Below are 11,202 nucleotides of genomic sequence, written 5' to 3' on the forward strand. Positions count from 1 at the left end.
GCGCAGTATGCTTCTCAGCTAAACGGGTGGATTGTTCGAGCTGAAATTTAGCACAGAAATGGCATTTGGTCGGCAGAATTGTTGCATGCTATATTTTTTGGTTACTTGCCTAAATTGATCGAAAAAAGTCGTATATTCGCATCGTCTGCGGCGACGACGAAGGAAATCAGACCGTTCTGTCAGCGATCGCACTGGTGGCGCCATCTCGTTTGTTGGCCGTAGAAACTCAGCAAAGAGATGTGTTTTGCGGAAGGTTTGAAGACACTTTCAACTGGTTTTTTTAATGGTCACAGAAAACTCAGTTTGACCAAACCTGCGCTAAATTCCAGTGTCGTCTGCTTTCGTCTGTTCGCTACCGCTACGGTTTGATGTCGTACATTGCCGTTGAATTAATGCTATGAGCGCTTTGACACCCTCCTGAAAGCATTTCTGTATTATGTTATCTGTGTAGATACCATGTGGTTCTCCTTTATTTGCAGAGGGACGGGTAAGGAGCAGCGGCCGTGCATTAACTCTCACCAGTCAGGATTTTGGTGGCCCTGGTAAGGGTCATTTTTCAACGCGTTCTCGAGATCCTGTGACGCTCAGCCTTCAACGTGGCCGCCGTTGGCTTGAATGCACACCTCCAGGCGGTCTCCATAACTTCTGAAAACATTTGCCCGCATTTTACTAGTGACCTACTCAAACACGTGCTCAATGCGGGCCTTGAGCGCAGCAATGCTTGTCAATGTCCGGCGCTGCACACAAGTGATTTTACTTATGCGGGAAACTTGTGCGGGAAATTTTCGTTCAAAAAACACCGAACCTTTGAGGCGTAGTGTGCTGGGGCGCCGTCGGGCTGAAAGATGCAGATCTCTTGCTGCATGTGAGTCTGGTTCAGCTCAGGCAGAACTTCATTTTGCCGCAGCGACAGGTACGAGTCGGCAGTGACAGTATCAGTGAAAAAAAAAATGGTCCTACGACCCCTTCTCGCCAAATCCCGCACCAAACTGCCACACTTGGAGAGTGCACAGGACGTATTCCCCTAAGTCCTGCTGCTGAAAGACTATCCCCCTCCACCCTTCCTTGCGGTTGGGAGCCCTCCAACATCAGTGCTCGGGCGTTCCCTATCAAATCATAGGCAACCTTAAGTCTGAGGAGCCACAGCTTCTGTGGATGACATGAGCACGCTCCTAACTCGGTCATCTTCGCGTTGGAACTAGGTCCTGTGGATGCCCTGCTGCAACAAGCGAAATAGGGGTGGACTTTATTCGTTGCATTTGAAAAATGATATCAGCAATTATGGGTCTATACGCTTGGAGAATCTAGTTCTACTGAAAGAGCAAAAACACACGCGTGTGCTTCTGAACAGCAGCGACGTACGAGAGGGACGACTGGTGGTTGAGAACATCGTGAATATGAGAAATATTTCAAAACTCGCGCTAAAGAGCACTTTTTGTGACGTAATTTGCTACGGGCTTCCGGCATAATTAATTTGACCCTGATTCACCAGGGCCCGCTGCTGTGCCCTTCGTCATGGCTCCATGTGCTGCCGAATATGGACGTGTGGTCTTTTGTATAAGTTACTCGACAAATTTACAGATAGTTTGCGATACACTCACACAGGATATGTACGGTATGATACTTGCGCGTTTTTAACCCTTGAAATTGATTTTGATGTCTGATTAGAAACAAATCACCACCGCATGCAGCGGTGGCGTTGTGGTAGAGCACCCGCCTCGCATGCGGGAGGTGCTGGTTTCGATCCCCAGTGCCGCCGGGTACCCACCGGTTTATTAACGGGTGCAAGCATCCCTCCGGCCTGGTGCTCGGCCTTAAAGGAGGGAAATGCTTAAAAACCAAGTGGCTCCTCTAACAGTCAGTACTGACCTTCCCGTGCGGCTAGTTCGCCTTCGAACGGTTGATATCCGCCTGATGCGGTGAACCTGATGTGCGCCTTGTGTTGTGATGGGCCATAGTGGCCCAATATTTTTTTTTCCCAATTTGAAGTCCCTACAACTGGTAGCCGTACGATCTTCTCCCATGCAACCCCCCCCCCCCCCCCCTCGGACCTTAACTGAAAAGCCAAACACCGGGCGGGTTGGAATTTCTACTTTTTGAGCAATCCGTAAGTAACTGGAACCATGCTTGTGTGCCATAAAAGAACCGAATGAGTTCCTAGCGTTTTAAAAAACCCACGTCAGCTTTAGAAAACAGTGTTATTTTGCTGGATACGATTGCATAGGAAAACTTTTAGTGTCCAACAGAAAGAGGTTAGCTGTAGGGCTACCCGCCTAAACGAGGGCCGAAAGGTCTTGCATGGCTCGCGGCGGCGGCGGCTTTGGAGAGTCGGACTAGTCGTAGTTGAGTCTTCGGAGCTCAGTAGTAAGGTTCTCCCATTGGTCTTTCGACTTTATGTGTCGTCCCTCCCGGGGGGGAGGGGGGGGGGGGGGGGGCTTAAGGACACTTTTATAGTATGTGGTCCAAGGTGGCTCTAATTTCGCAGTGTGCGCATTTTTCCGACAATTGCCCCGGGTGCATAACACTCCTGAGGGCCGGGTTTCGAAATGTGCAAGTTTGCAACCGGCGCCAGCTGATGGCTTGGTAACTGGTTAAGAATCTATCCGCTCGAGGAACTCTAGCTCTTTGAAAACGATAGTGTTGCGTAATTTCTCTGCATCCCACCATGCGATCCCTGTCTTTGAAGACCTCTTCGCTCGGGTCCGCCCGGAAGGAAAAGCCTCGCGCGAACTCGTGGGCCGTCTCATTACCAGGCAGGGATGCATGTGCTGTTGTATAGACTAGCGTAATTTTTCGGTCTGTTACATGATGGCTTACAATTGTATTCGTCGAGTGTGATGGAGCTTGTCTAGAATGGCCCTGCCGGTTGTGGTCCCGGCTAAGCGTTCGATTTGAGACGTTCCTACTGCTTCCGTAATTTTTTCCGGGGTTTTGTGCATGCCTACCTCTAGGAGGCGGTGAGTGGATGTACGGATGGGCGACTCTAGAGCTTGCTTCGTGCACCGCCTGATAATTCCATCTATATTTTCCTTTTCCGCCACTTTGAGATCGAGAAAGGGGGCAGCATACGAGATACGGCTAACTATATTTATTTATTTATTTCGAATACCCTCAGGGCCCGGGTCGGGCGTTACAGAGGGGAGTGGAATACACAACATAAGATAAAAGCACAGGCATATATATATATATATATATATATATATATATATATATATATATATATATATATATATATATATATATATATATATATATATATAGGGGTGTCAAAAACAGTGCAAAAATAGTAAGGAACACCAGAAGGTAACAATAAACATCAAAGAATTCAATACAAGTACTACAAGTAAGGAATACCAAAATATAACTAGAACACAATACAAGTAGTAATACGGGGGTAAAAAATAAATGAAACAGTGCGTAACGATTAATCAGGAACACCAAAATGAGCTTTTAAGGCATTTTTGAACAATGTAACATCAGTAATAGACACAAGATCTTCGGGAAGGTGGTTCCACTCTGTTATTGAGCGCGGGAGAAATGAATTATGAAAGGTATTTGTGTCGCATGCGAAAGATCCAATTTTATGACGATGGTTCACGCGGTGTGACACATAAGAGGGCCGGTGGAGTAAAAGATCGTGAAGTGTGTCGTGGTAGTATATTTTATGGAGCAAACAAAGTCGCTGTATCTGACGTCTCAAGGAGAGTGGAGGTAGGTGTAACGTGTTTTTCATGTTAGTTGTGCTGGCAGTACGATGATAATTACTGAGAATGTAGCGAGCAGACCGATTCTGAAGAGCTTCGATGGTTGTTACCAGATGATCAAGGCCGGGATCCCATACAGAAGCAGCATACTCAAGCTTTGGACGGATAAGTGTTTTATAAAATTGTAATTTAAGAGATGAAGAAATGTTCGCAAAATTACGTTTCAGATAGCCTAGAGATCTGTTAGCGTTGCTAGTTATATAGTTGATGTGCTGTTCCCATGATAATTTGGATGAAAATAAGACGCCCAAGTATTTGTAAGATGTTACATGTTCAAGCGGGGAATCCTGAAGAATATAAGAAGAAACAGAGTTAGTTCGAGATACATGCATTAAGTTACACTTGTTAGAGTTAAGAGTCATTAACCAATCCTGACACCATGCAGTTACTGCGTTAAGGTCTGATTGCAGAATGTTTTCGTCATTGGGATTGGTTATTTCGCGATAAATTACACAGTCATCTGCGAAAAGGCCAGCGCGAGATTGAATTTTGGTGGGTAAGTCATTTATGTAAATTAGAAAGAGCAAGGGAGCAAGAACGGAGCCTTGTGGCACGCCAGAATCAACGGGGACATAATTGGAGTCGATTTCGTTAATCGTTACGTATTGGGAGCGATTAGTAAGAAAACTTCTCAACCATGCAAAAGCGTTGAGATCCAGGTTAAGTTGGTGTAATTTAAAGAGCAGTAGAGCGTGTGATACCTTGTCAAAAGCCTTAGAAAAGTCTAAAAATATGCAGTTGACAACACCGCCGTGGTCGAGGACGCTGTGAAGAAAGTGAGTGAAAGATGCCAGCTGCGTTTCACATGAATAATATTTTCTGAAGCCATGTTGGGAACTATGAAAAAAAGATTGAGAATCAAGATGGGTAGCGATTTGGGATATGATATGATATGCTCAAGAATTTTGCATGGAACACATGTCAAAGATATGGGGCGATAGTTTTTAACATCATGCTTGTCACCATTTTTATGTGTGGGAACCACCTTCCCTACCGCCCAATCATCAGGAACCAAACCGGTGGATAAAGATTGGTCGAAAAGTTTTGTTAGGATGATAGATGAATAAAATTTGGTGTTTTTAAGGAATTTTGACGTGATACCATCAGGACCAGAAGCAGAAGAGAGCTTCAGGCAGTCAATAATCTTTTCAACACCAGCTGGATTAACTGTGATGGGAGGCATTGGCGATAGCGAAGGTATGTCGAACAGAGGTTTAGGGACGTCTGCATGACTAGAGAACGATGCTGCAAAAAAATCGTTGAATCTAGAGGCACATTGTTCACCTGTTAACGGCAGACCACCGCTGGAGTTAATAATCATCCTATCGCTTTCAGGGACTTTTACTGTTCGCCAGAACGGTCGAGGATTAGAACGTAGCAGATTGGGGAGGGTGTGTTGAAAGAAATAGCGTTTGGATTCCCGTAAAGCGCGACTGTAACTAGCATTCGCGGTGCGATAGGCTTGCCATCGCTCTGATAGTTTTGAGGTTTTAGCTAGGCGGTATAAACGCTTCTTTTTATTGGCTAGTCTTCCGAGAGCTTTATTATACCATGGTGATTTGGTGCACTTAATTACTCGTATGGGGATGCGCTTGTTGATGAGCTCGGCTGTTTTGTTTTTGTACAAGTCCCAGTTTAATTGTAGGCTGCGATGTTCAAAATTGCTCAAAAATTCGTCACAAAAAGAAGATAATGCACGAATAATTTCGTCGTAATTTCCTCGGCTGTAATTCCTAACAATCATTTTTTTTTCCAGCCCGGGGGGCAGGGAATCCCAGCGTAAATTCAAGGAGTGAGTGGTCGCTAAGTCCTGGAAGAATGCTGAGGTTTGAAATTGATTCAGGGCATGTAGTTAAGATAAGGTCAAGAGTGTTTTCAGAATGACTAGTGCATCTTGTAGGCAGTGTGACGATTTGAGAAAAATGGAACGTTGAGCACAAGTTAATAAAAGATTTAGATTCTGAATCAGTAGGAAGATTACTGGGGCCATCCACGCCCCAGGAGATATTAGGGTAATTAAAATCACCCAAAAGAAAAATAGGAGATCCAGGATACCGAACACAGATTAGATTAATGACATCGTGGAGGTTGTTAATGAATTCGATGCCTCTGGGTGGTGGACGATAACATACACCGACTGTGATCTTCCTGCCTTTTATGTTTAATAAAACCCACGTTATTTCTAGATTGCTTGTCACATGTATTGCGCATGAGGATATATTATGGTCTACGGCAATTAATACTCCGCCACCTGGCCTGCAATTTCTATCATTACGGTAAAAGTTGTAGCGTTTGTTACATTCTAAAATTTCATGGTCGCGTATTTTACTTGAGAGCCATGTTTCTGTTAGTACTACTACGTGGGATGCACAAGAATCAATAAATGAACTTAACTGTTCACGGTTTTTCAGGACACTTCGAATATTAGTATACTCAACAGAAAGCTCATTAAAAGGTCCACGACCCCTCTATGACCGCTAAGGTGATAAACTAGAAGGTTGGATGACGCCACTGGGAGAAGCGCTCGAGGATAGCGAAAGGTCAGCGACAGGTTTTTCGGTGGCCACAGGCTTGTTTAGTTGAGATTCAATAACGGTTTTCGTGGCAGGGTTGTAGGTGTAGCACTTCCCGTATTGGTATGACGTGCTGCGAGTCTTGGCAAATTGTAAAAGCGTTTTTCTAGCTAGCCTAGTTGAGGAACAGAAGTCTTCGCCGACAGAAACCTTGGCCTTTTTTATCATGTCTCGATTGGACAGAATTAGATCCTTGGTCTTGGAATGAACAAACATGGCGATAATGGGCCTGCAAGAATTCTCTCCGGCACGTCCGAGCCGATGTGCACGCTCAATGTCATCGGAGCTTAAAGAAGAAAAGGCTGGTAATTCAGAGAGTACTGAAATTAACTTTTGTTCAGCGTCCGATGGGCTTTCTTGGGGCACTTCAGGTATGTTATAAAAGATTAGATTATTGCCCCTGGATCTATCTTCGGCGTCATCTAGGCGTGCGTGTAAGTTAGCACATTCCTGCTGGAGGGTTTCAATACTTTCTTGTGTCGCCAGCATATCAGTTTGCAGAGTGTCGATAACAGACACCTTTTCTTCCAGGCATGTTAGCCGGTCGACAACTTCTGTCAGTTTTTGACCTAAGCTATCTTGCTTATTACTAATTTCAGTAACTGAAGCTTGAAGTAGCTCTTGGCTGTTTTACACCGCGACAGTTCTTGAGTGTACGTCGCGAAGCAGCTTTGATATTTATTCTAGATCCATGCTTTGTGTATTAGCCCTTGTACCAGGGCCAGGGCCAGGATTTAGTTCAACATCACCAGCAATTAGTAATAACACTTTCACGACATCAGCACACTCAGATATCACAGAAATAAGCACTTCTGGGCTCGGAAACAGCAAAAGGCAACGATCTCCGGTTTTCTTGCTATAGAAAGACGGATAGCAACTGACCTGCACAATGAAGAAACGGTTGGCATAAGTAGTCCGCATCGCCGTGCTGTCTCCGAGCCCACTGAAGGGTCCCTGTGGCGACGCTTGGTTTATATCGTCGGGCAGGGATGACGTCACTGTAGTCGATGATGTGAAGGTAGTTGGCGGGATCTTTAAAGTTGCAGCGCTGTAGATTAGACTGTCTTGCGCTGTGCTGTGGCACGTTTCCACTGGAATCCCAGGCTCGTGATAAGGCGCGAACAGGACGGTGCTTTCGTTGAAGGCGGCGTATCCAGAAGATGCCAGGAATGCGAAAATCTGCACAATGAAGAAACGGTTGGCATAAGTAGTCCGCATCGCCGTGCTGTCTCCGAACCCACTCTAGGAACCCCTGTGCCAACCGCAGGAAATTATGCTCTTTCATGCCGTGTCTCCTGTTGGCAATCCGCTGTATGACGCGCATCGTTTGTTGTGCGCCGTTATCCATCTTACTTAATGCATCACCGCTATACCCGTTGCTTTGTATAATCATGCCTAGGATTCTGATTTTTTCAACCTGAGTGAATTCCGCCCCTTGCGTTTGTAATTTGATGTTAGGGATGACTAGTTTTTCTATGGTGCAGAGGTCGATAACAAAGAAGTTCGGATTTCGGTGGCGAGCATTGCAAGCACCCTGGCCAACCCCCCGCCGTGGGTATGTGCCATTAAGCCTGAGGACATCATCATCATCATTGCAAGCCCCTGTGGCTAACAGTTTTCGACCTCATTTATGGCCCTGTAGCGCATTTTCAATGTGCGCGTCGCTTGCACGGGTCATCCACATGGTGATGTCATCCACATACATGCAGAAGTTCCAGTCATCTATCCGCTCCAGCCTCACCGGCAACCGTATCATGGCCACTTTAAAGAGAAGGGGGGGAAGTACTGAACCCTGCAGGATGCCTATGCTGCCCAAGTGTATGTCTTGAGACTGAGTTTTACCAAACTGGATGAGCGCTATCCTGCTCGAGTGGAAATTTGCAATGTAGTTGTATGTGCGTTCCCCGACGTTGAAGATAGCCAGGTTTTCTAGTATTGCCTCGTGTTTTACATTATCGAATGCTATGGTGAGGTGAAGCCCCACTACTACTTTCGCATCGATCGACTTAGTGTGTAATATGTCATATATCTAATATGTCAAAGGGATCCAAAAGGAATCTGACCTGCCTAAACCAGCGACGAAACGTGCATGTTGCAAGAACTATCGAAGACACAAAGAATGACAAATACGTGTGGTAAAAGCACGGTGCGGAAAGACGTCAAACGATCTGGGTCATCTTATACCCGAGATCGTCGTGAACAGTAACACCAGACGAAAGAATGAGACTTGATCGATTATAGTCTTAAATAGGAGCCCTTAAAAGGCAGCCAACAGCATGGCCCCGTTAGCGACGCTGCAGGCTACTGAAAGACGTATGGACCAGTTAACCCTTAGCCCAGTGAAATGAATGCGCTCTACGCCGCCCGTCAGTACTCGCGCAGACAAAAATTTTTCACTTGGACGAGCAACGGTGCACTGTTTCAAGACGCTCCACCAGCTACAAGGTGTTCCACTGAGGACGCATTACAACAAATACCTGAGGTGTATAGGCACCGCAAGTGTTACTTTAGCTGAAACTAAAAAAATATATATATTTGCTTTAAAAGAATACCATTCTCTCATTTAGCACTGTAGTTCAAGATCAGTGTTATGGCCTTTTAAAGCAGTTCTATATCTTCACAAAAACTACCCTTGAACGCATGCTCTATCATACATGATTCCCGATAATATTTTGCTAAAATGTCGCAACCGCGTAGTTATACTGAAAACTAAGGTGGCTATGGGCCTTTTCGTCACAGACGAAACTCACTATAACTGATTTAACCAAAAACAAAAATTCATGCTGTAAGGGGTTAATACTGGGGCGTTAAAGAAAATTAGACAGTACAAAAAAAAAAAAGAAAGAGCCTGACCGCGTCACCTTGTCGCACGCCCTTACTACTTAAACCTCTCGTCTCCCACATAACTCATCTTGAATGCACGAAAAGTTCATCAAAAGATCATCGTAACTGTGGATGAAGCTAAAAATAAAGTCTAGAGCATCTCCGCCGTCTCCAAAAAGAATCAGCAAATCTGTAAATCTTCGTGGCTAACAAACAGCTAATACTACAATATTGTCCTCATACATTAAACCAGGGAGCCGCTGCTCTAAGACGATTCCGCCTAATCTGCACGATAGATTATGCCCTAGATTTCTTCCTTGCGTACTTTGCCCCATATTTATCACATAAATCATAAACAGCAGGGTGATATAGGACAACCCTGCCTTCATACTTTGCATACCTCGACAATTGTACTTATTGTCCCTTCCCACGTAATTACAACTTTATTATCTCCGGATCTTTCTTTGGGGAAATCTATTATCTCATGACCGATACCTTCATCTTTGAGTATGTACCACCGAAATCCCCTATTTAAGTTGCTGTGCGCACCGCTTTTGTCCAAGAAGTTTAAGTACACATGCCTGTTTTCCGCCTTAGCTTTTTCTGCGCGTCGGGTAAGCATGAACATCGTCTAAACGCCTTCAGCTTCTGAAACCATTCTGAAGTTCTCCGAGTATCTTATTACTTTCTATCTATGTGCGCAGTTTTAATTTCACCGCCTGCATTGCGAGCCTGTATGTAACAGATGTTATCGTCATTTATTTATTTATTTATTTATTTTGAACAAACTGCAGGCTGAGCGCCCGAGCAGGAGTGGTATACATTTACATAAAACTCAAAAAAGCATGAAAGCACACGTTACAAAACACATCAACACACAGAGTAGACCAGTTGAAGCGGTTATTACTGCACATAAAATATAAGCACAAAAAAAACACAATCAAAACCGACACCCAAGAACTGACAGGAGGCAAGATGTCATAGTCATTACATACTTAATTCCAGCATATCTAAAGACTGCAGGGAAGGAGCAGGCAAACTATTCCAATCTGCAATTGTATTAGGGAAAAAGGAGAATTTGTATAAGTTAGTCCTTGCAAAGTGAGGCGTTAAAGAGAGGACATGAGAGTGGTGTGTCTGCCTAGTGGTAAGAGGGCAAACGTAAGGGCTAGGATCAGTAGCGAGTTTGTGATTAAGAGAAATAAAAATTTAAGACGGAGGAATTTTCTTCTTGCTTGCAGAGCGACAATACCATTTTCTGCCATTAATTCAGACACCGAATCGGTGCGACCGTATTTGGAATAAATAAAACGCACTGCCCGTCTCTGAATTTTTTCAAGAGCATTTATATTGCACATCGTATGGGGCGTGAATGTCCGCCCTATCGCCTTTCTTTTTATAAATCAAATGCATTGTACTCTATCGCCAGCTGTCCGGAATTTGCTTATCTGTTATGACTGTTTCCAATGCTTTTAGTGCGAAAGTACTACTCCAAACGTACCAACCCCGAGCAAGAATCTTGTAATCTTTTCTCGTGCTCCGAACTAATCCGAGCTTATCCAAGTTACTCGGATAAGCTCGGGTTAGTCCGGAGGATCGTCGTGCCAGCTCTAACCGGTGGGAGGTACAGCAGTTCGGGAAGAGCAACATGGGTCGCACAGTCCCTGCTGCAACAGAAACAGCCACCTGCCAGTGCAGTGGCACATCGCTTATTAACCGCTGCGCCACTACGCTGGTAGGGGTATATGAGGACTCGCCGCCATCTATGAATGTTAAGCAGACAATGACCAGTTCTGCATATATGGGCATTAAACGGCTAAGGCTATCGCGTCATACCCTTAATTGAAGAACACATGCTTTCGCGCGTCTGCTTGATTTAACTACATTAAACCCCTACCCCCTTTTAACAATGTTTCCTAGCTGCTTGGACCAAGTGCATTAATCACCGGGATTAAGATTTCGTCTCTCCCTGGAGTTGTGTATTTCGGAATATTTTCCTCTGCCTTTTTCCGCTTAAGATTTGTCAGTTCTAAGCTAGTTTC

The sequence above is a fragment of the Amblyomma mixtum genome, chromosome 3, assembly GCF_055824585.1.
Source record: "Amblyomma mixtum isolate Tamu chromosome 3, ASM5582458v1, whole genome shotgun sequence".
NCBI lineage: Eukaryota > Metazoa > Arthropoda > Arachnida > Ixodida > Ixodidae > Amblyomma > Amblyomma mixtum.